Source organism: Eleutherodactylus coqui, chromosome 5, assembly GCF_035609145.1.
Source record: "Eleutherodactylus coqui strain aEleCoq1 chromosome 5, aEleCoq1.hap1, whole genome shotgun sequence".
NCBI lineage: Eukaryota > Metazoa > Chordata > Amphibia > Anura > Eleutherodactylidae > Eleutherodactylus > Eleutherodactylus coqui.
In genome coordinates, this window is record NC_089841.1 from 134,977,002 (window position 1) to 135,000,761 (window position 23,760).

The 23,760-nt window shown below is 48.1% G+C and overlaps 1 protein-coding gene across 1 annotated transcript in view; it reads left to right on the forward strand.

Moving 5' to 3' along the window:
* Nucleotides 1-9,502: 9,502 nt before the first annotated feature.
* LOC136627809 (uncharacterized) overlaps nt 9,503-23,760 on the forward strand; it is an 884,798-nt gene continuing 870,540 nt past the window's right edge. The window contains exon 1 of the mRNA XM_066603217.1: nt 9,503-9,521. The gene's annotated coding sequence lies outside the window, so the exon portion shown is untranslated. The remainder of the gene's footprint in view (nt 9,522-23,760) is intronic.

A 23,760-nucleotide genomic window follows, 5' to 3' on the forward strand; every position in this document is an offset into this window, starting at 1 on the left:
GGGGGGACATCACGATCTCCTGCCGTGGGGTGACAGCTGCAGCAGGGGATTGCTTCAGTCCTGCACCTTGTTCTCAATGGCGCCAACCCAGTGAAAACAATGAAGAACATCGCAATCTCATGAGTGATGTTTTCCTGCATGGCACTGTGATGCAATGCTATGCGGGGAAAAAAATGCAGCATGTTCTATCTTGCTGCGTGATCTCGCATCGCAGCCCCACTGAAATCAATGAGAGAAACTCCACAATCCTCTGCTGCAGCTGTGACAATCGTTCTGGAGGATACCTGCAACCCCAAAGTGATGCATGGATGGTAAGGGTGATATGGGGGCGGGATTAACAGCCCCATATCGTGCTCATTCATGTGAAGTTAGCCTAAGGGCTTATTCACATGAACGTATGCATTAATACGTTCACCCATACGGACCATATAATCTCATGAATGCAGGGAGAAGATGGCAAGAAGCAGGCTGATAGGTCCGTGCTGGCCGATCAATGGGCTTTTTTCACAATGAAAATGCTGTTCACACGCTTGCATGTAACATCCTTCCCGTGGATTAGAAGGGTAATTAAATGCCTAATTAGCGCAGACTGTCTTCTTTTCCCTGCGTTGTACGCAGGGTAACTCCCTCCCCCTCCTTTTTTTTCAGATGCCAAAGAAGTCTATGGCAGCTTTCTGCACAACACGAACAAAGATAGATCAAAACCTATCTGTTCGCAGGCGAAGAATCTATTGGAATCGAAGGCATCGCTTGGTCACGTTATACTGGCAACTTTATGTGCAGAAATGCCTCCGCAAGTACATTTGTGTGAAATTAGCCTAAGGGCTTATTCAGACATGCGTATATCTGTCGGGTTTTCACGCCCATCTGATATACGCTGCCCCTCTCTTCAAGGGGAGGCAGCGGGACGGGAGCTAGTGCACTGAGGTCCCACAGACCTCTCCACCCCTAGCCACTGTTTGCAATGAGAAGGGGTGGGACGGGGGGAAATTAACAGAGAGGGGCAGCCTATATATCGTCCAGGCATGAAAACCTGGCTGATATACGCACGTCTGAATAAGCCCTAAGTCTTTAAATCAGTGATTGATGAGTAGAGTTTCTTATTTATAAACAACCCGCTGATAACAGATACTCTGAAAACCACCAGACTAGTCATTTGACTTTTGGTTTACATATCACTGGCGCCAAAGTATTACTTCTTATGTTTGGTGATTTCCTTTAGGCACATTGCTTCTCCACAACACTAGCATATTTTATACAGTAAGAGTGCAGGAAGTTCTGAAGTCCCAACTGTGTTTCAGTAAAAAAACATTTTTTTGTCTATTTTGGGTCCAATTCCTTCTCTGCGTCACTATTTACCCGTGCAGTTTATTAGGTAAGTAAATGCTTTGAACAGCAAGCGCTAGGTTTTGTTCTTTGTCTCATATGAATGTGCTCAAAGTTGACTCCAATTAATGTTGCAGTTTTCCATGCTGCCAAGTAATTTGTCTCTAGTTTCTATGGTAACTTCAAAATTACTTCCGTTTTCATATTTTTTGAGCAACTTCAATTTGTAATCAATGGCACCTACAAACAGATAATTACAAAGTGGAATATGAGTCCATCCAGAATTGTTCGAAAGGTGGAACAAGACATTCATCTGATATTGGGATAATCTTAAATATAGATACTACAGAATTGTCCCTTTTCCGTCTAGAATAACCCTTTAAAGACCATCAATTTCTGTTTGGTTTTTCTGTATACACAGCTATATAGGGACTTGTTTTTGTGGGATGAGTCGTATTCTTAATGTCCATGTCATGTACTGAAGAGCTTTTAACAATTTTTAAGTGTGATGAAATGGAAAAAATACAATCGTACCATTTTTGGGGGCGGAGGGGGGAGGTGGTTGGGTATTTGTTTTTTTGGCATTCCCGCTGCAGCAAAAATGTCATGTTAAGGGCTAAAATAAACTGCTGCATGCACAAATAAACTCGCCGCTATGAAGCATATTAGCGTTCGAACAAGTCAAAATTCTTTTTTACAGTAAAAATTTACCAGTATTGCATGCGGATAAAAAATAAAAAAGTAGGAAGATAGATCGCGCCCTATCTTTTCTCGCACTTAGTTTTCCTATCTTTTCTCATGCTCACTATAAACACACGAGAATTCCGCTAGTGAAAGCAAAACCATTGAAAACAATGGTTTCACTTCATACCGTTTTGCAGGCGTGATTTGCACTGCCGCAAAATGGGACAAAATCACGTTGTCTCAGGAAGCCCTAACTTTGTTCTTCAGGTCAGTACAATGCGGTGATATGAAATTTGCACAATGTTTTATGTGTTACTACTTTTAAAAAATAAAAGGAACTTAAAAACATTGTTTAGACACTAGAGATGAGCGAACGTACTCGTCCGAGCTTGATACTCGTTCGAGTATTAGCGTGTTCGAGATGCTCGTTACTCGAGACGAGTACCACGCGATGTTCGAGTTACTTTCACTTTCATCTCTGAGACGTTAGCGCGCTTTTCTGGCCAATAGAAAGACAGGGAAGGCATTACAACTTCCCCCTGTGACGTTCAAGCCCTATACCACCCCCCTGCAGTGAGTGGCTGGCGAGATCAGGTGTCACCCGAGTATATAAATCGGCCCCTCCCGCGGCTCGCCACAGATTTGTTCTGACATAGAGGAGGGAAAGTGCTGTTGGTGCCGGAGCTGCTATAGGAAGAGTGTTAGGAGTATTTTTGGCTTCAAGAACCCCAACGGTCCTTCTTAGGGCCACATCTAACCATGTGCAGTACTGTGGAGGCTGCTTTTTGCAGTGTTGCACTTTTTTTTTTTTTTGTATATCGGCCGTGCAGAGCATTGCGCCCTGCAGTAATTATACATAGTGCAGAGCCAGTAGTGGTGAGGCAGGGACAGAAGACATATATTGTGAGGCAGGGACAGAAGACATATATTTATTGAATATAGGCAGTGGGCCTTTCCAAAAACATTTGGGGAAAAAATCTATTTGGGCTGCCTGTGACTGTCCTCAGTGTACTGGGTCTGTGCTGGGTGTAGTTGTCCTCCTAATTCATACGCAGCCAGCTAAGTGTTACAGCAGGCTTGCGCAAAATTATTTCCTGGCTCTGCGTTGGCTGTTAAATCACCGCTGCATTCCAGTCCACAGTGCAACAGTCTGCAGTTATTTTACATACTCCAGGGCCAGTAGTGGTGACGCAGAGACGGAAGACATATACAGTGTATATAGGCAGTGGGCCTTTCCAAAAATATTTGGGGAAAAAAATCTATTTGGGCTGCCTGTGACTGTCCTCAGCGTACTGGGTCTGTGCTGGGTGTAGCTGTCCTCCTAATTCATACGCAGCCAGCTAAGTGTTACAGCAGGCTTGCGCAAAATTATTTACTGGCGTTCCGTAAGCGAAGTCAGCCTCCAACCACAGGCCAATAAGCGGCACATTTAATTACAGTGTTCTGTTTCTGCACTACTGGTAATACACCATGCTGAGGGGTAGGGGTAGGCCTAGAGGACGTGGACGCGGGAGAGGACGCGGAGGCCCAAGTCAGGGTGTGGGCACAGGCCGAGCCAGTGCGGTGGCCAGGGGTAGAGGCAGGGCCAGACCGAATAATCCACCAACTGTTTCCCAAAGCGCCCCCTTGCGCCATGCCACCCTGCAGAGGTCAAGGTGCTGTACGGTGTGGCAGTTTTTCACAGAGACGCCTGACGACCGACGAACAGTGGTGTGCAACCTTTGTCGCGCCAAGATCAGCTGGGGAGCCACCACCACCAGCATGCGCAGGCATATGATGGCCAAGCACCCCACAAGGTGGGACGAAGGCCGTTCACCGCCTCCAGTTTGCACCACTGCCTCTCCCCCTGTGCCCCAACCTGCCACTGAGATCCAAGCCCCCTCTGAGGACACAGGCACTACCGTCTCCTGGCCTGCACCCACACCCTCACCTCCGCTGTCCTCGGCCCCATCCAGCAATGTCTCTCAGCGCAGCATCCAGACATCGCTAGCGCCACTGTTTGAGCGCAAGCGCAAGTACGCCACCATGCACCCGCATGCTCAAACGTTAAACGTGCACATTGCCAAATTGATCAGCCTGGAGATGATGCCGTATAGGCTTGTGGAAACGGAGGCTTTCAAAAGTATGATGGCGGCGGCCCCGCGCTGCTCGGTTCCCAGTTGCCACTACGTTTCTCGATGTGCTGTCCCAGCCCTGCATGACCACGTCTCCCGCAACATTGTACGCGCCCTCACCAATGCGGTTACTGCCAAGGTCCACTTAACAACAGACACGTGGACAAGCACAGGCGGGCAGGGCCACTATATCTCCCTGACGGCACATTGGGTGAATTTAGTGGAGGCTGGGACAGAGTCAGAGCCTGGGACCGCTCACGTCCTACCCACCGCCAGAATTGCGGGCCCCAGCTCGGTGGTGGTATCTGCGGCGGTGTATGCTTCCTCCCCTAAACCACCCTCCTCCTCCTCCTACGCAACCTCTGTCTCGCAATCAAGATGTGTCAGCAGCAGCATGTTGCCAGCAGTCAGTGTCGCGCGGCACGGCAGCACAGCGGTGGGCAAGCGTCAGCAGGCGGTGCTGAAACTACTCACTGACAGAGAAGACCGACCGCTGGCTTGCGCCGCTGAGCCTCCAACCGGGCATGGTTGTGTGTGACAACGGCCGTAAACTGGTGGAGGCTCTGCAGCTCGGCAGCCTCACGCACGTGCCATGCCTGGCCCATGTCTTACTTTGGTGGTTCAGCGCTTTCTGAAAAGCTACCCACACTTGTCATACCTGCTCGGAAAGGTGCGCCGGGTCAGCGCACATTTCCGCAACTCCAAGACGGACGCTGCCACCCTGCGGACCCTGCAACATCGGTTTAATCTGCCAGTGCACTGATTGCTGTGCGACGTGCCCACACGGTGGAACTCTACGCTCCACATGTTGGCCAGGCTCTATGAGCAGTGTAGAGCTATTGTAGAATACCAACTCCAACATGGGCGGCGTAGTGGGAGTCAGCCTCCTCAATTCTTTACAGAAGAGTGGGCCTGGTTGGCAGACATCTGCCAGGTCCTTGGAAACTTTGAGGAGTCTACCCAGATGGTGAGCGGGGATGCTGCAACCCAGATGGTGAGCGGGGATGCTGCAATCATTAGCGTCACCATTCCTCTGCTATGCCTCTTGAGAAGTTCCCTGCAAAGCATAAAGGCAGACGCTTTGCACTCGGAAACGGAGGCGTGGGAAGACAGTATGTCGCTGGATAGTCAGAGCACCCTCATGTCTATGTCTCAGCGCGTTGAGGAGGAGGAGGAGGGGGAGGAGCATGAGGAGGAGGGGGAAGAGACAGCTTGGCCCACTGCTGAGGGTACACATGCTGCTTGCCTGTCATCCTTTTAGCGTGTATGGCCGGAGGAGGAGGAGGAGGAGGAGGAGGAGAAGGATCCTGAAAGTGATCTTCCTAGTGAGGACAGCCATGTGTTGCGTACAGGTACCCTGGCACACATGGCTGACTTCATGTTAGGATGCCTTTCTCGTGACCCTCGCGTTACATGCATTCTGGCCACTACGGATTACTGGGTGTACACACTGCTCGACCCACGGTATAAGGAGAACCCTTCCACTCTCATTCCCGAAGAGGAAAGGGGTTCCAGAATGATGCTATACCACACGGTGCTGGTGGACAAACTGATGGTAAACTTCCCATCCGACAGCGCTAGTGGCCGAAGGCGCAGTTCCGAGGGCCAGGTAGCAGGGGAGGCGCAGAGATCAGGTAGCATGTACAGCACAGGCAGGGGAACACTCTCTAAGGCCTTTGACAGCTTTCTCGCTCCCCAGCAAGACTGTGTCACCGCTCCCCAGTCAAGGCTGAGTTGGCGGGAGCACTGTAAAAGGATGGTGAGGGAGTACGTAGCCGATCGCACGACCGTCCTCGGTGACGCCTCTGCCCCCTACAACTACTGGGTGTCGAAGCTGGACACGTGGCCTGAACTCGCGCTGTATGCCCTGGAGGTGCTTGCTTGTCCTGGGGGAATCATCACAGATAAGCGTACCCGCCTGTCAACCGACAGTGCCGACAGGCTTACACTCATCAAGATGAACAAAGCCTGGATTTCCCCAGACTTCTCTTCTTCACCAGCGGACAGCAGCGATACCTAAGCAATACGTAGGCTGCACCCGCGGATGGAAGCATTGTTCTCTATCACCATCAAAAACGGGGACATTTTTGCTTCATCAATCTGTGTATAATATTGCTCCTCCTCCTCCTGCTCCTCCTCCTGAAACCTCACATAATCACGCCGAACGGGCAATTTTTCTTAGGCCCACAAGGCTCAGTCATATAATTTTTATAAACAATTTTTATACGTTTCAATGCTCATTAAAGCGTTGAAACTTGCACCTGAACCAATTTTTATTTTAACTGGGCTGCCTCCAGGCCTAGTTACCAATTAAGCCACATTAACCAAAGCGATTAATGGGTTTCACCTGCCCTCTTGGTTGGGCATGGGCAATTTTTCTGAGGTACATTAGTACTGTTGGTACACCAATTTTTGGGGGCCCTCGCCTACAGTGTAATCCAATTAATTTTTAGCCCACCTGCATTACAGCTGACGTTACATCAGCTGTGCTGGGCACTGCAATGGGATATATTTATGTACCGCCGGTGGGTTCCAGGGAGCCACCCATGCCGTGGGTCCACACGGAGTTGTAACTGCATGTGTCCACTTCTAAAGAACCCCAGTCTGACTGGGGCATGCAGTGTGGGCCAAAGCCCACTTGCATTAAACATGACATTACCTCAGCTGTGATGGGCACTGCAATGGGATACATTAATGTACAGCCGGTGGGTTCCAGGGAGCCACCCATGCTGTGGGTGCACACGGAATTCCCATTGCGGAGTTGTACCTGCCTGTGACTATTTATAAAAAACCGCAGTCTGACTGGGGCATGCAGACACCTTGACAGAATGAATAGTGTGTGGCACATAGGTTCCCCATTGCTATGCCCACGTGTGCAGCTCCTGATGGCGGTGGCACAGGATTATATTTCTCATTGCTTCTGTACAGCATTGTGGGCTATCGCCCCGCCCCTTTTAAAGAGGGTCGCTGCCTAGCCGTGCCAACCCTCTGCAGTGTGTGCCTGTGGTTCCTCCTCATGGCAGACGCACTTATAAATAGACATGAGTGTGGCGTGGCATGAGTGCAGCTGAAGGCTGCGCAGGGACAATTTGGTGGGCGCTGTGGACACTGCGTCGTGAGGGGGGGGGGTTGGGCAGCATGTAACCCAGGAGAAGTGGCAGCGGAGTGTCATGCAGGCAGTGATTGTGCTTTGTTGGAGGTAGTGTGGTGCTTAGCTAAGGTATGCATTGCTAATGAGGGCTTTTCAGAAGTAAAAGTTGTCGGGGGGGGGGGGGCATGGCCACTCTTGCCGCTATTGTGGCTTAATAGTGGGACCTGGGAACTTGAGATGCAGCCCAACATGTAGCCCCTCGCCTGCCCTATCCGTTGCTGTGTCGTTCCCATCACTTTCTTGAATTGCCCCGATTTTCACAAATGGAAACCTTAGCGAGCATCGGCGATATACAAAAATGCTCGGGTCGCCCATTGACTTCAATGGGGTTCGTTACTCGAAACGAACCCTCAAGCATCGCGATAATTTCGTCCCGAGTAACGAGCACCCGAGCATTTTGGTGCTCGCTCATCTCTATTAGACACCCATAATAATTTACTCTACTGTTGATGGGGCTGTGTGAGGGCAAGGCTTTTGGTAGTTTTTATTTGCTACCATTTTGGTGTACATACAATCTTTCAAACCCCTGTTCTTTAAATTTTCTTTAAGGGATGGGGTGCCCAAAAAGTGCAACTCTGGCATTATGTTTTTTTTTTAAGCTTACGATTAGAGATGAGCGAGCATACTCGATAAGGCAAACTATTCGATCAAGTAGTGCCTTATGCAAGTACCTGCCCGCTCGTCTCTAAAGATTCGGGTGCCGGCAGGGGGCGGGGAGCGGCGGGGGAGAGCGGGGAGAAACGGAGGGGAGATCTCTCTCTCCCTCTCTCCCCCCCTCTCACTGCCGCAACTCACCTGTCACCCGCGCCGGCAGCCGAATCTTTAGAGACGAGCGGGCAGGTACTCGAATAAGGCACTACTCGCTCGAGTAGTTTGCCTTATCGAGTATGCTCGCTCATCTCTAGTTACGATGTTCGCCATGTAGAATAAATCATGCAGTATTATAAGGCCACTCTCACACATGCGTTCAGTTAAATGCTGCTCAGAACCGCAGCATTTTATTGTGATTTCGAGCTGCATTTTTTAACTCATGGTACAGTGTTTGAAAGCGATTTTTAACTTCCCCCTTAATTCTGATGGGTGATGAGGTGCGTTAAAAACGTGAAAATGTTCAAAAATAAAACTAGCAGCACTTGAATATCGCAACATTAGAAGCGCCACGTTCGAGTGCGGGTCTCCAACACCCAATTGAAATCAATTGAAACTAATTGCGGTAAAAAGCGGCTGTTGTGAGAGCAGCCTAAGGGCGCCCACCCACTGGCGTTTGCGATTTTCGGGCGTGAAAAACGCAGTGTTTTTCGCGGCGTTTTTTCCCGCGTTTTCGCGGCGTTTTCGCGGCTTTTCCATTAATTTCCATTGACTTTCATGGGTGCATTAGGAGAAAAATAAGGACACATATGCAACTGACAGTTCCTATGTTAAAAAACGCAACGCAACGCAAAAAAAAACGCCAGTGGACAGGAGTACATTCAATTCTAATTGCTCTTGAGAAAAAACGCAAAACGCAAAGAAAAAAAAATCGCCAGTGGGTGGGCGCCCTAAGGGTGCCCACCCACTAGCGTTTTTTTACTGCGAAATTCGCAGCGGTTTTTTTTTCTATTCTGCAGGGGTCTTTGGGCTATGGGACATGCAAAGCTAAAATCGCGATCACGCAAAATCGCGATATTGCGGTAAATCGCGATTTTGCGCGATCGCGATTTTTACATTACAAGTCCCATAGACCCCCTGCAGAAAAAAAAAACCTGCGAATTTCGCAGTGAAAAAAAACGCCAGTGGGTGGGCACCCTAAGGCCTCCTTCCCACGAACGGATTTCCGCCGCGTAATTCGCGGCGAAAATCCGCTGCGTTGCCCACAGCTATTAGGTTCTATTGAACCTAATAGCACAATGCTCACGATGCGTAATTCCACCGCGGAATTACGCACTGCGATTTCTCCCGTCCTCACCCGCAGCATGCTCTATTTTCTGCGGGTGAGGACGGGCTGTACGCACTGACGGCTTCCATTGCAGTCAATGGAAGCCGTCCGTTCACGCTATCTCCCGCTGTAACCAGCGGGAGATAACGTGAAAAAACGCTTTCCTGCCCACCGCCGCGCGTCATATGACGCCGTATGACGCGGCCGGCCGCGTCACGTGACACGGCCGGCCGCGCACGTGACACGGCCGGTGACGCGGCGGCGGTGGGCGGTGACGGGCGGTGACGCAGCGGCGGTGGGCGGGGAAGCGATTTCACGCTATCTCCCGCAGGTAAGTATAGGGGCTCTGGGGGGCGCCGTGACGGGCTTCACTGCGTAATATTACGCGGCGGAGCCCGTCACGCTCGTGGGAAGGAGGCCTAAGGGCGCCCACCCACTGGCGATTTTTTTTTCTTTGCGTTTTGCGTTTTTCCTGCAGAGCAATTAGAATTGAATGTACTCCTGTCCACTGGCGTTTTGCGTTGCGTTGCGTTGCGTTTTTTAACATAGGAACTGTCAGTTGCATATGTGTCCTTATTTTTCTCCTAATGCACCCATGAAAGTCAATGGAAATTAATGGAAAAGCCGCGAAAACGCCGCGAAAACGCGGGAAAAACGCAGCGTTTTTCCCGCACGAAAATCGCAAACGCCAGTGGGTGGGCGCCCTAATAGTTTGGATTTAATCAATGTGGCAATACCAATTGTGTTTATTTTTAAATATAAAAAAATTACCAAAAAATTTGAACATTTTCACAGTTTTTTCTAACTTATGTTTTACATTTTTATTTAGCCTCCATAGGGAAGCTGAACTTGCGATTAGTTGATCACTTGTCCTATATACTGCACTAGGTCAGTAGGGCAGTATATTGTATTTTTCACACTAGTCTATTAAGCCTTGCCACACTCTTGGGAGTCTTCACTAGGCTCTGGGCTGCCATGTGAATCCATCCTCACCCCCCCAATTATGTGGTTGGGGATGAAGGGTTGCTAGTGGGGGCTGTGCTGCTGTTGCTACAGCTTCATACTCTACCCCCTCTGTATGAGCAGCGACAGTGCCAATGCGTTGCAAATGTAGAATAAGGACAAAAAAGAGTATCTTTTTAACACTATCGCCTTTTTATTGTACATTGTGGTTTGGAGTTGCTCAGTGTCTGTCCTTTCCAAATGAACTTTCCACCTTCCTTAATGAGTAGATGATCACAGGGGGTTATTCTGCGGACAGCTGCACATTGTGGTTTGCTAGTAGCTAGTCGACCTATTGATGGTTTGCAGGTAATGCTGGATTTTTTTTGCGCCCCACAGAATATGAGTAATTGGAAACAGCAAAAAAATGATGATTTGTTACAAGGATGCTTATATATTATAAATGATCATAAAGGTCAGTTCTTACGTTAATATTACATCAGAACGCACAGGCACCATTTCTGCCGTAAATATGAATTCTCTGTGCAGACTCTTTTGTGCAGGATGCAGTAAGAGCTTTCCTGAAAGACAATTTCCCTCAGAGCCAATCACTCTGTCAGCTTTCGTGCTTACAAATATTTTCTGTCTATGTCAAATCAGTTTACATTTTACACAATATTGATTGCTCTCTGCTCTGGGGTATGTGTGTATGTTTGTGTCATTTTTTCTTTCCTCTGGTTCCTCTTACTTGGCATGTTTGTTTTCCATTTGCAAAGAGAAAGGAGACAGAAGCCACAATCTCAACATTGGCATGCTCCGCTGACTCTAAAAAGAAGCTGCCATGAGCGGCAGCTCAACATAACCCTTGGGAAAGACCTTACAGAACGAAACAGATTTGACCATACCAGGTTAAATATGCTAAAAAGGAATGCACATACCACATATATAACATACTGAGAGGCACTTCATGATATGTGAGCAACAGATTGTTGTATTTGGCTAGATTATTCAGCTGGTTTCACATGAGCTTATTTGTAAATTTACGTAAAACAGATCTGCAACACACAAGACAGCCCCTTTGAAATATGGATGCAATACTGTTGTCAAACAAATGTATCCATGTTTTAAACAATCTCCATAGATTTCACTGGGAATTTTTCATCCACACAATGAATAAAAAATAGCAAAGGCCGAGTTTATAAAATACGCCCAGATTTTATACATCCTGCGGAATAGCTCAATTGATTAACATTGTCTCTGTTTTGCGCACTGAACATTACAGACGTAAGGACTTTAAGGACTTTGTCACTCAGTGCAGATATTCTTCAGTATTTTGCATCCATATTTTTAAGCCAAAGTACACTAAAAAAAAGGATAAGGCCAGATTCACACGAGTAACAGCGTGCTTGACCATGCTGTTTAAACTACAGGCATCATGTTATAGAGTAGGAAGAGCTGAGCAGATAAATGATTACAATGAAAGCTACACCTGCAATTACAAGCACCGGCCACTACACGGGGTCGGAGCAGCGCTTCTGCTCCAATCCAGGTGTATCCTGGATGCTGCCTTTATAACCCATTTAATGTTAGTTGAGTGATTCTCAACCTGGCGGGTTCTCACGGCATAACAGGGTGTCGCGACACACCGGTTGGGAATCACTGCTGTATGTAAAGAGGATAGCGATGACAAATGAGCAAATGGGCCCCCTTCTCTACAGGGCCACTGTATAGTTGCACAGGCTGCTCATATGTCTGCCTCTTATAAAGACCATATCTTTTCCTCCATATGGATAGGCTAAAAACAGAATGACGGGCAGAATCGCAGGCCAAAAGATTTTCTGACAATGGAGGTATTTCATAGAAACATTTCTCACTACCTCAGAAATAAAGTCATGTGTGTACCCCTTTAAGGATACTACCTGGTACCTCACCTTGGAAAATGCCAGCCAGCTAGGGAGGTTGAAACTAGATGGCTTAGCAATGAGGAATTCCAAATAACTCAGAAGGTATCTATCTTTTGAATATGACCCACATCTAGATGAGTAGAGAGTCCTAGAAGTCCAAAGTTAAGTTTTAGGATGTTTGAGATACATTTAAGACGTTAGGTAAGGTATATGAATACATCCCATTATTTTGGGGGTGGGGACACTGCTACAGGGGGACAATATGGCTATTGCTAAAGGGGGACAATATGGCTATTGCTAAAGGGGGCAATATGGCTACTACTACAGGGCATATTATGGCTATTTAATACTACAGGTGGACATTATGGTTATTTATTACTAGTGCAGAACATTTTTCATTATAGCGGGCAGAGTGGCTTGTTGTTCATTACTCAGGGGGTGCTGTGAGTTGTACTGTTATCCAGTATTCAGGGTAAACCATGTGTAGCACTATTAAATGTTTATTTTGATATCTGGATTACAAATATGAAAATGCAAAGAGTCAAATACATCTTTGTGTCCAAGAGAAGCTGTCATGTTGATCTGGACTGAATGGGGAAGAAAATGACCATGCTAATTAGAGATAACATCATGTGTGAGTCACAATGTCATTGTTTATTCTGCCACTAGGTTCCTTTGATCGGTCTGTCTGTAGAGTGATGATGGTAGTAGCATTCTTGTTTGTTAAATGATAAATCCCATTCTTTACCTTTGTTCAGGTCCTATTAGGAAATACAAACGTAAATAACAGGGGCTGATTTGACTTTACAAATATCCATTAACTGATCTTGGTTCTGGTGCTATATTTAGGTACTAAGCTTGTTTCTGATGATTACAAAAAATATACATTTGGAATATTGTAATTGTATTATTGGTTTAGTTTAAAGATACCTTTCTGCAGTGTGCTATGTCGCGGGTGTTTCACGTGCTCAAATTAATCACCTAGGAAGGGAGCATGTTGTTAAAAATTTGAGTCCCACCCCTGAAAGCAGCACCTCCTGATAACTCTGACACTGGCCACCATCACATGTTTTGTGCAGGCTAGTGGGATCTGAGTAGAAAAAGTTTTAAAACTCCTCATTTATTATATTTACCCAAAAGCTAACAACCAATGATACTTTCAGCTCAGAAAGTGAAGCAAAATTTCCTGCAGTATACATTGCATGCCACTATTTTTGTTGCAGTTTGTAGGGGCATTACTGGATGCGGGCTGGTGAGGTTTATGTGCCAAGGTTGCCTCATTTTAATCCCATTCCAGCCTGCATTCAATAGACAGCTGACCATCAAGATGTATGCTCAGCCTCCTACAATAAGTAGTGTCCCAGACAACAGAAACGCTAGGGTAACCCCTGCCAACAGTGATACTTCCCCTTGTGTGTGTGGCAAATTGTTTAACTGAGTGGTGGAATAACCCAGCCAACTAATCGGCTTTAGTTTGTGTACATTACAATATTCCAGGCTGATAGGTAGGGTCTTTCCGTATTTGCAAGGGTAGGGTCGGTTTCCCCTTATTCTCTCTTTGGTGTTTCCTTATATGCTTTTTGTTTTGTCCACATTTGTATCTTGTGTACATTCTCATTTTTTTTAGTACTTTATATTTCTGTTTGTGTAGGCCACATAGAATGTAACTATTATTATTTTGCTAGCTTACATTCTATCAGCTGGTTTTGCATTGTACTTTGTTTTCAAACCCTATGAGGGGAGCACAAGGGAAGATTTTGAAATGATTTTTTGTTTTTGTTGATTGAGAGAGAATTATGCAAAAATATGCTGCATAATTATTAGGCTAGATTAATCTGAGATTTACATAGTTTCAGATGAACAAATTGAAAATCTTAAAATCCAAGTAAATGTGGACCATGTCTGTTTTACATAGGAAAGAAATGTTGTAGTGGACTTGTGTGATCAGGTGTAACTAATGGTACAATAATATGAACATCTGCACATCCATCTGTAGCTTGATTAATATATATTCATTTTGGGCAGTCAGACAATAATGGATTTATCTTTTGGAAGAATGAATAAATTGTACTGTAACTATGATCTAGAAAGCAACCATTAATGATATCTTCATTTACAGTATATGCAGTATTGTTGACTCTGAACCTATCCAAGTCACCATGTGGAACTGATGAAGGGGAAGGATGCAGACTAGAGATGAGTGAGCACCAAAATGCTCGGGTGCTCGTTACTCGAGTCGAACTTTCAGTGATGCTCGAGAGTTCGTTTCGAGTAACGAACCCCATTGACGTCAATGGGCGACTCGAGCATTTTTGTATATCGCCGATGCTCGCTAAGGTTTTCATTTGTGAAAACCTGGGAAATTCAAGAAAGTGATGCGAACGACACAGAAACGGATAGGGCAGGCGAGGGGCTACATGTTGGGCTGCATCTCAAGTTCCCAGGTCTCACTATTAAGCCACAATAGTGGCAAGAGTGAGACCCCCCTTCCCTGCACTGTCAGCATAAAGATCGTTCTCCTCTGCCACAGCTGTAACAGAACGATGTTAGCCCATTGAATTCAATGGAGCCAGCAATACAGCCGGCTCCATTGAAAGCAATGGGCTGCCGGCGATCACGGGATGAATTGTCGGGAAGGGCTTAAATATATAAGCCCTTCCCTGCAATTCATCCAGAAATGTAAAAAAATAAAAAAAATATATACTCACCTTGTCCCGGCAGAATGATGTTAGCCCATTGAATTCAATGGAGCCGGCAATACAGCCGGCTCCATTGAAAGCAATGGGCTGCCGGCGATCGCGGGATGAATTGTCGGGAAGGGCTTAAATATATAAGCCCTTCCCTGCAATTCATCCAGAAATGTGTAAAAATAAAAAAATATATATACTCACCTTGAATTCATGAATGGGTGTGAGGGAGACCTGCCTCTGATTGGCTCAGCGCTGAGCCAATCAGGGGAATGTCTGACTCACACCCCCTTCACACCCACTGCAGGCCGGCCGCACTGAACTCCGTCTGCCGGGACAAGGTGAGTATATATATTTTTTTTATTTTTACACATTTCTGGATGAATTGCAGGGAAGGGCTTATATATTTAAGCCCTTCCCGACAATTCATCCCGCGATCGCCGGCAGCCCATTGCTTTCAATGGAGCCGGCTGTATTGCCGGCTCCATTGAATTCAATGGTCAGTGCTCATTTAATCGAGACGAGTACCGCGTGGTGCTCGTCTCGAGTAACGAGCATCTCGAGCACCCTAATACTCGAACGAGCATCAAGCTCGGACGAGTATGCTCGCTCATCTCTAATGCAGACACAATTGAACATAGCCATCACTAGTGTTGGAAGGCCCGGGGCACCAAGCAAAAGACCAAGGGCATGTGACCCTGGTGCCTGGTGCTAGCAGCATCGCTGTTGATATTTTTGATTTGATATTTTTTTATGCACAAAAGGGTTAGTTTTGCTTTGTAATAAAACTGGAAAACATATTATAATTAGAGATGAGCGAGCACGAAAATGCTCGGGTGCTCGTTACTCGGGACAAAATTTTTGCGATGCTCGAGGGTTCGTTTCGAGTAACGAACCCCATTGAAGTCAATGGGCGACCCGAGCATTTTTGTATATCGCTGATGCTCGCTAAGGTTTCCATTTGTGAAAATCTGGGCAATTCAAGAAAGTGATGGTAACGACACAGCAACGGATAGGGCAGGCGAGGGGCTACATGTTGGGCTGCATCTCAAGTTCCCAGGTCCCACTATTAAGCCACAACAGCGGCAAGAGTGGCCCCCCCCAACAATTTTTACTTCTGAAAAGCCCTCATTAGCAATGCATACCTTAGCTAAGCACCACACTACCTCCAACAAAGCACAATCACTGCCTGCATGACACTCCGCTGCCACTTCTCCTGGGTTACATGCTGCCCAACCCCTCCCCCCCGCACGACCCAGTGTCCACAGCGCACACCAAAGTGTCCCTGCGCAGCCTTCAGCTGCACTCATGCCACACCACCCTCATGTCTATTTATAAATGCGTCTGCCATGAGGAGGAACCGCAGGCCCACACTGCAGAGGGTTGGCACGGCTAGGCAGCGACCCTCTTTAAAAGGGGCGGGGCGATAGCCCACAATGCTGTACAGAAGCAATGAGAAATATAATCCTGTGCCACCGCCATCAGGAGCTGCACACGTGGGCATAGCAATGGGGAACCTATGTGCCACACACTATTCATTCTGTCAAGGTGTCTGCATTCCCCAGTCAGACCGTGTTTTTTTATAAATAGTCACAGGCAGGTACAACTCCGCAATGGGAATTCCGTGTGCACCCACAGCATGGGTGGCTCCCTGGAACCCACCGGCTGTACATAAAAATATCCCATTGCAGTGCCCTGGACAGCAGAGCTAACGTCAGATTAAATGCAGGTGGGCTTCAGCCCACACTGCATGCCCCAACCTGACCGGGGTTTTTAATTCATTGACACAGGCAGGTACAACTCCCTATTGTGAAGTCCCTGTGGACCGACAGCATGGGTGGGTGCCAGGAAGCCACCGGCGGTACATAAATATATCCCATTGCATTGCCCATCACAGCTGAGGTAATGTAATGTTTAATGCAGGTGGGCTTCGGCCCACACTGCATGCCCCAGTCAGACTGGGGTTTTTTATAAGTAGACACAGGCAGGTACAACTCCCTATTGTGAAGTCCGTGTGGACTGACAGCATGGGAGGGTGCCAGGAAGCCACAGGCGGTACATAAATAAATCCCATTGCATTGCCCAGCACAGCTGAGGTAATAATGTCATGTTTAATGCAGGTGGGCTTCGGCCCACACTGCATGCCCCAGTCAGACTGGGGTTCTTTAGAAGTGGACACATGCAGTTACAACTCCGTGTGGACCGACAGCATGGGTGGGTGCCAGGAAGCCACCGGCGGTTCATAAATATATCCCATTGCAGTGCCCAGCACAGCTGATGTAACGTCAGCTTTAATGCAGGTGGGCAAAAAATTAATTGGATTAAACTGTAGACGAGGGCCCCAAAAAATTGGTGTACCAACAGTACTAATGTATGTCAGAAAAATTGCCCATGCCCAACCAAGGGGGCAGGTGAAACCCATTAATCGCTTTGGTTAATGTGGCTTAATTTGTAACTAGGCCAGGAGGCAGCCCAGTTAAAATAAAAATTGGTTCAGGTGCAAGTTTCAACGCTTTAATGAGCATTGAAACGTATAAAAATTGTTTACAAAAATTATATGACTGAGCCTTGTGGGCCTAAGAAAAATTGCCCGTTCGGTGTGATTACGTCAGGTTTCAGGAGGAGGAGGATGAATATTATACACAGATTGATGAAGCTAAAAGGTCCACGTTTTTGATGGTGATAGAGAACAATGCTTCCATCCGCGGGTGCAGCCTACGTATTGCTTAGGTATCGCTGCTGTCCGCTGGTGGAGAGGAGAAGTCTGGGGAAATCCAGGCTTTGTTCATCTTGATGAGTGTAAGCCTGTCGGCACTGTTGGTTGACAGGCAGGTACGCTTATCTGTGATGATTCCCCCAGCCGCACTAAACACCCTCTCTGACAAGACGCTAGCCGCAGGACAAGCAAGCGCCTCCAGGGCATACAGCGTGAGTTCAGGCCACGTGTCCAGCTTCGACACCCAGTAGCTGTAGGGGGCAGAGGCATCACGGAGGACGGTCGTGCGATCGGCTATGTACTCCCTCACCATCCTTTTACAGTGTTCCCACCGACTCAGCCTTGACTGGGGAGCGGTGACACAGTCTTGCTGGGGAGCCAGAAAGCTGTCAAAGGCCTTAGATAGTGTTCCCCTGCCTGTGCTGTACATGCTGCCTGATCTCCGCGCCTCCCCTGCTACCTGGCCCTCGGAACTGCGCCTTCGGCCACTAGCGCTGTCGGATGGGAATTTTACCATCAGTTTGTCCGCCAGGGTCCTGTGGTATAGCATCACTCTCGAACCCCTTTCCTCTTCGGGTATGAAAGTGGAAAGGTTCACCTTATACCGTGGGTCAAGCAGTGTGTACACCCAGTAATCCGTAGTGGCCAGAATGCGTGTAACGCGAGGGTCACGAGAAAGGCATCCTAACATGAAGTCAGCCATGTGTGCCAGGGTACCTGTACGCAACACATGGCTGTCCTCACTAGGAAGATCACTTTCAGGATCCTCTTCCTCCTCCTCCTCCTCCTCCTCAGGCCATACACGCTGAAAGGATGACAGGCAAGCAGCATGTGTACCCTCAGCAGTGGGCCAAGCTGTCTCTTCCCCCTCCTCCTCATCCTCTTCATGCTCCTCCTCCTCCTCCTCAACGCGCTGAGATATAGACAGGAGGGTGCTCTGACTATCCAGCGACATACTGTCTTCCCCCGCCTCTGTTTCCGAGCGCAAAGCGTCTGCCTTTATGCTTTGCAGGGAACTTCTAAAGAGGCATAGCAGAGGAATGGTGACGCTAATGATTGCAGCATCACCGCTCACCATCTGGGTAGACTCCTCAAAGTTTCCAAGGACCTGGCAGATGTCTGCCAAACAGGCCCACTCTTCTTTAAAGAATTGAGGAGGCTGACTCCCACTGCGCCGCCCATGTTGGAGTTGGTATTCCACTATAGCTCTACGCTGCTCATAGAGCCTGGCCAACATGTGGAGCGTAGAGTTCCACCGTGTGGGCACGTCGCACAGCAGTCGGTGCACTGGCAGATGAAACCGATGTTGCAGGGTGGCAGCGTCCGTGTGGGACTTGCGGAAATGTGCGCAGAGCCGGCGCACCTTTCCGAGCAGGTATGACAAGCGTGGGTAGCTTTTCAGAAACCGCTGAACCACCAAATTAAAGACGTGGGCCAGGCATGGCACGTGCGTGAGGCTGCCGAGCTGCAGAGCCGCCACCAGGTTACGGCCGTTGTCACACACGACCATGCCCGGTTGGAGGCTCAGCGGCGCAAGCCAGCGGTCGGTCTGCTCTGTCAGACCCTGCAGCAGTTCGTGGGCCGTGTACCTCTTCTCTCCTAAGCTGAGTAGTTTCAGCACGGCCTGCTGACGCTTGCCCACCGCTGTGCTGCCGTGCCGCGCGACACCGACTGCTGGCAACGTGCTGCTGCTGACACATCTTGATTGCGAGACAGAGGTTACGTAGGAGGAGGAGGGTGGTTTAGTGGAGGAAGCATACACTGCCGCAGATACCACCACCGAGCTGGGGCCCGCAATTCTGGGTGTGGGTAGGACGTGAGCGGTCCCAGGCTCTGACTCTGTCGCAGCCTCCACTAAATTCACCCAATGTGCCGTCAGGGAGATATAGTGGCCCTGCCTGCCTGTGCTTGTCCACGTGTCCGTTGTTAAGTGGACCTTGGCAGTAACCGCGTTGGTGAGGGCGCGTACAATGTTGCGGGAGACGTGGTCGTGCAGTCGCAGTAGTGGCGACTGGGAACTGAGTAGCGCGGGGCCGCCGCCGCCATCATACCGTTGAAAGCCTCCGTTTCCACAACCCTATACGGCAGGATCTCCAGGCTGATAAATTTGGCTATGTGCACGTTTAACACTTGAGCATGCGGGTGCGTGGCGGCGTACTTGCGCTTGCGCTCCAACACTTGCGCTAGCGACGGCTGGACGGTGCGCTGAGAGACATTGGTGGCTGGGGCCGAAGACAGCGGAGGTGAGGGTGTGGGTGCAGGCCAGGAGACGGTAGTACCTGTGTCCTGAGAGGGGGGTTGGATCTCAGTGGCAGGTTGGGGCACAGGGGGAGAGGCAGCGGTGCAAACCGGAGGCGGTGAACGGCCTTCGTCCCACCTTGTGGGGTGCTTGGCCATCATATGTCTGCGCATGCTGGTGGTGGTGAGGCTGGTGGTGGTGGCTCCCCGGCTGATCTTGGCGTGACAAAGGTTGCACACCACTGTTCGTCGGTCGTCTGCACTCTCAGTGAAAAACTGCCAGACCTTTGAGCACCTCGGCCTCTGCAGGGTGGCATGGCGCGAGGGGGCGCTTTGGGAAACAGTTGGTGGATTATTCAGTCTGGCCCTGCCTCTACCCCTGGCCACCGCACTGCCTCTTCCAACCTGCCCGGCTGCTGCACTTGTCTCCCCCTCTGAAGACCTGTCCTCAGTAGGCGTAGCAAACCAGGTGGGGTCAGTCACCTCATCGTCCTGCTGCTCTTCCTCCGAATCCTCTGTGCGCTCCTCCCTCGGACTTACTCCAATTACTACTACCTGAGTGATAGACAACTGTGTCTCATCGTCATCGTCCTGCTCACCCACTGAAAGCTCTTGAGACAGTTGCCGGAAGTCCCCAGCCTCATCCCCCGGACCTCGGGAACTTTCCAAAGGTTGGGCATCGGTCACGACAAACTCCTCCAGTGGGAGAGGATTCGAAACCATTGCTGCCCATTCTGAGCAGGGGCCCGAGAACAGTTCCTGGGAGTCTGCCTGCTCCTCAGAATGTGTCATTGTAATGGAGTGAGGAGACTGGGAGGAAGGAGGAGCAGCAGCCAGAGGATTCAGAGTTGCAGCAGTGGACGGCGCAGAATTCTGGGTGGTCGATAGATTGCTGGATGCACTTTCTGCCATCCACGACAGGACCTGCTCACACTGCTCATTTTCTAATAAAGGTCTACCGCGTGGACCCATTAATTGTGAGATGAATGTGGGGACGCCAGAAACGTGCCTCTCTCCTAATCCTGCAGCAGTCGGCTGCGATACACCTGGATCAGGAGCTCGGCCAGTGCCCACACCCTGACTTGGATCTCCGCGTCCTCGCCCGCGTCCACGTCCTCTAGGCCTACCCCTACCCATCAGCATGCTGTATTACCAGTAGTGCAGAAACAGAACGCTGTAATTAAATGTGCCGCTTATTGGCCTGTGGTTGGAGGCTGACTTCGCTTACGGAATGCACAGCAGAGGCAGGAAAGAATTTTGCGCAAGCCTGCTGTAACACTTAGCTGGCTGCGTATGAATTAGGACAACTACCCCCAGCAGAGACGCAGTACAGTCAGAACGGTCACAGGCAGCCCAAATAGATTTTTTTTACCAAATTGTTTTGGAAAAGCTCACTGCCTATATAGACTGGATATGTCTTTCACTGTCCCTGCCTCACCACCACTACTGGCTGTGGACTATGTAAAATTGCTGCAGACTGTTTCACTCTGGACAGGATGACAGCGGTGATGTTAGAGGCAACGCAGAGCCAGGAAAGAATTTTGCGCAAGCCTGCTGTAACACTTAGCTGGCTGCGTATGAATTAGGACAACTACCCCCAGCAGAGATGCAGTACAGTCAAGACAGTCACAGGCAGCCAAATAGATTTTTTTTACCAAATTTTTTTGGAAAAGCCCACTGCCTATATAGACTGGATATGTCTTTCACTGTCCCTGCCTCACCACCACTACTGGCCCTGGACTATGTAAAATTACTGCAGGACGCAATGCTCTGGACGCAATGCTCTGCACGGCCGATATACAAAAAAAAAAAAAAAAAGTGCAACACTGCAAAAAGCAGCCTCAACAGTACTGCACACGGTCAGATGTGGCCCTAACAAGGACCGTTGGGGTTCTTGAAGCCTAAAATCAATCCTAACACTCTCCCTATAGCAGCTCCGGCATCATCAGCACTTTCCCTGATCTCTGTCAGAATGCATCTGTGGCGAGCCGCGGGAGGGGCCGATTTATATACTCGGGTGACACCTGATCTCGCCAGCCACTCACTGCAGGGGGGTGGTATAGGGCTTGAACGTCGCAGGGGGAAGTTGTAATGCCTTCCCTGTTTTTCTATTGGCCAGAAAAGCGCGCTAACGTCTCAGAGATGAAAGTGAAAGTAACTCGAACATCGCGTGGTGCTCGCCTCTATTAATGAGCATCTCGAAAACGCTAATACTCGAACGAGTATTAAGCTCGGACGAGTACGTTCGCTCATCTCTAATTATAATGCAATATAAAATATTTTGCTCAATCTTCTCTTCCAACATAGTAAAAGGTCATGTTGATGAACAGTGGTGAACCCTACGTCATCCAAGCTCAAACTCAACGTGCATACTTATTCTGCAGCACTGCACATCACTTGATTTCTCCATTGGAGTTCACAATGTGAGTTCACTTGTTAGTATGTACCTGTAGGAAACCCAAACAAACACAGGACATAAAAACGCCATGCACATGTTGCCTGTGGTTGGATTTATATCCAGGCTCCCAGTGCTGCAATGTAACTGTACTAACCGCTGACCCACCTTAATAAAAAGGCCTAGCAACAACAAGGTGCATAATGTTCAAAATAATTCCACGGGCGAGGCACTTGCTCATTGGGTCTGGCATTCTTTTGAGTTTTTTACAAATAAGCTATTAGTCTTTAGTCTGTAAGATGGATGAGTGTACTAGCCTGACAGCGGGTATCCTAACTCGAACTCAGAACATCATAGGAATCTCTGATACTCTGAGTTTGAGTCAGGATACCTGTGATCAGACCACAACACTCTTTATAGAATTGTACAGTTGGCAGGGACCTCCAGGGTCATCGGGTCCAACCCCCTGATCAATGCAGGATTCACTAAATCATCCCAGACAGATATTTGTCCAGCCTTTGTTTGAAGAGTTTCATTGGAGGAGAACTCATCTCCTTCCATGGTAACCCGTTCCACTCATTGATCGCTTACTTTCAAAACTTTGAAAGAATTGTGTTTGCCTTTTTGGCTGCTGCATTACGTTGTTGGCTCATGTTCGGTCTGTGATCTCTTAGGATACCTATGTCTTTTTCACATGTGCTGCTTAGCTTAATTCCTCCTAGTCTTACCTCTCGTGATCTGGACTCTATGCTTCTCTTAATATATCGCAGAATTATGTTTGCCTTTTTTTGCTTCTGCATCACATTGTTGTCTCATGTTCAGTCTGTGATATATTAATATACTCAAGACTTTTTAACATGTGCTGCTTAGCTCAATTCCTCCCAGTCTGTATGTGCTTTTTACATTTTTATTACCCAGATATAGGACTTTGCATTTCTCCTTTTTAAATACCATTCTGTTAATCGCACCGACTGTTCAAGCTTGTGTAGATCTTTTTGAATCCTCTCTCTTCTCTAATGTAATCTATCCCTCCTAGCTTCGTGTAGTTAGGAAATTTGATCAGTTTCCCCTCAATTCAGATAATTGATGTTACATCTACTTTATGAGAGAAAACAGATACAAAATAGGAATTTAAATGTTTGGCCTTCTCAACATCATTTTTAAGCAACTCACCATTTTCATCCTGTAAAAATCCTATACCAACTTTGACTTTTCTTTTGGTTTTGACATATGCCCCAAATTCCTCTTTATTGCTTTTGGCCTCTCTTGCAAGCCTGAATTTATTATTAGCTTTAGCTATTTTGATACTTGCGCTGCAGTTTTTGCAGACTCCATTATATTCTTCTTTAGATATGCCCCCCCCCCTCTTTTTCTTGATAAACATTTCTTACTTCCTTGTTAGTGTGTGTTTAAGTACTGTGTATATCCATCCTGGACTCTTTAAATGCTTCCCATTCTTCCTTATTTTAAGGATTGTTAACCATTATGCTTTGAGAATCTCATTTTCCAACCTTCTTGGTCCTTAAGAACATCCAGCCATTGGATTCTTCCTACGCTCTTTCTGAGTCCATTAAAATCTGCCTTTCTGAAATCCAACCCTGGAGTCCTCTCTTCTCTTCCTTGTTATCCAGAATTCAAGGATATCATGATCACTACCTTCCAAGGTCCCAGCCACCCTTGCTTCCTAA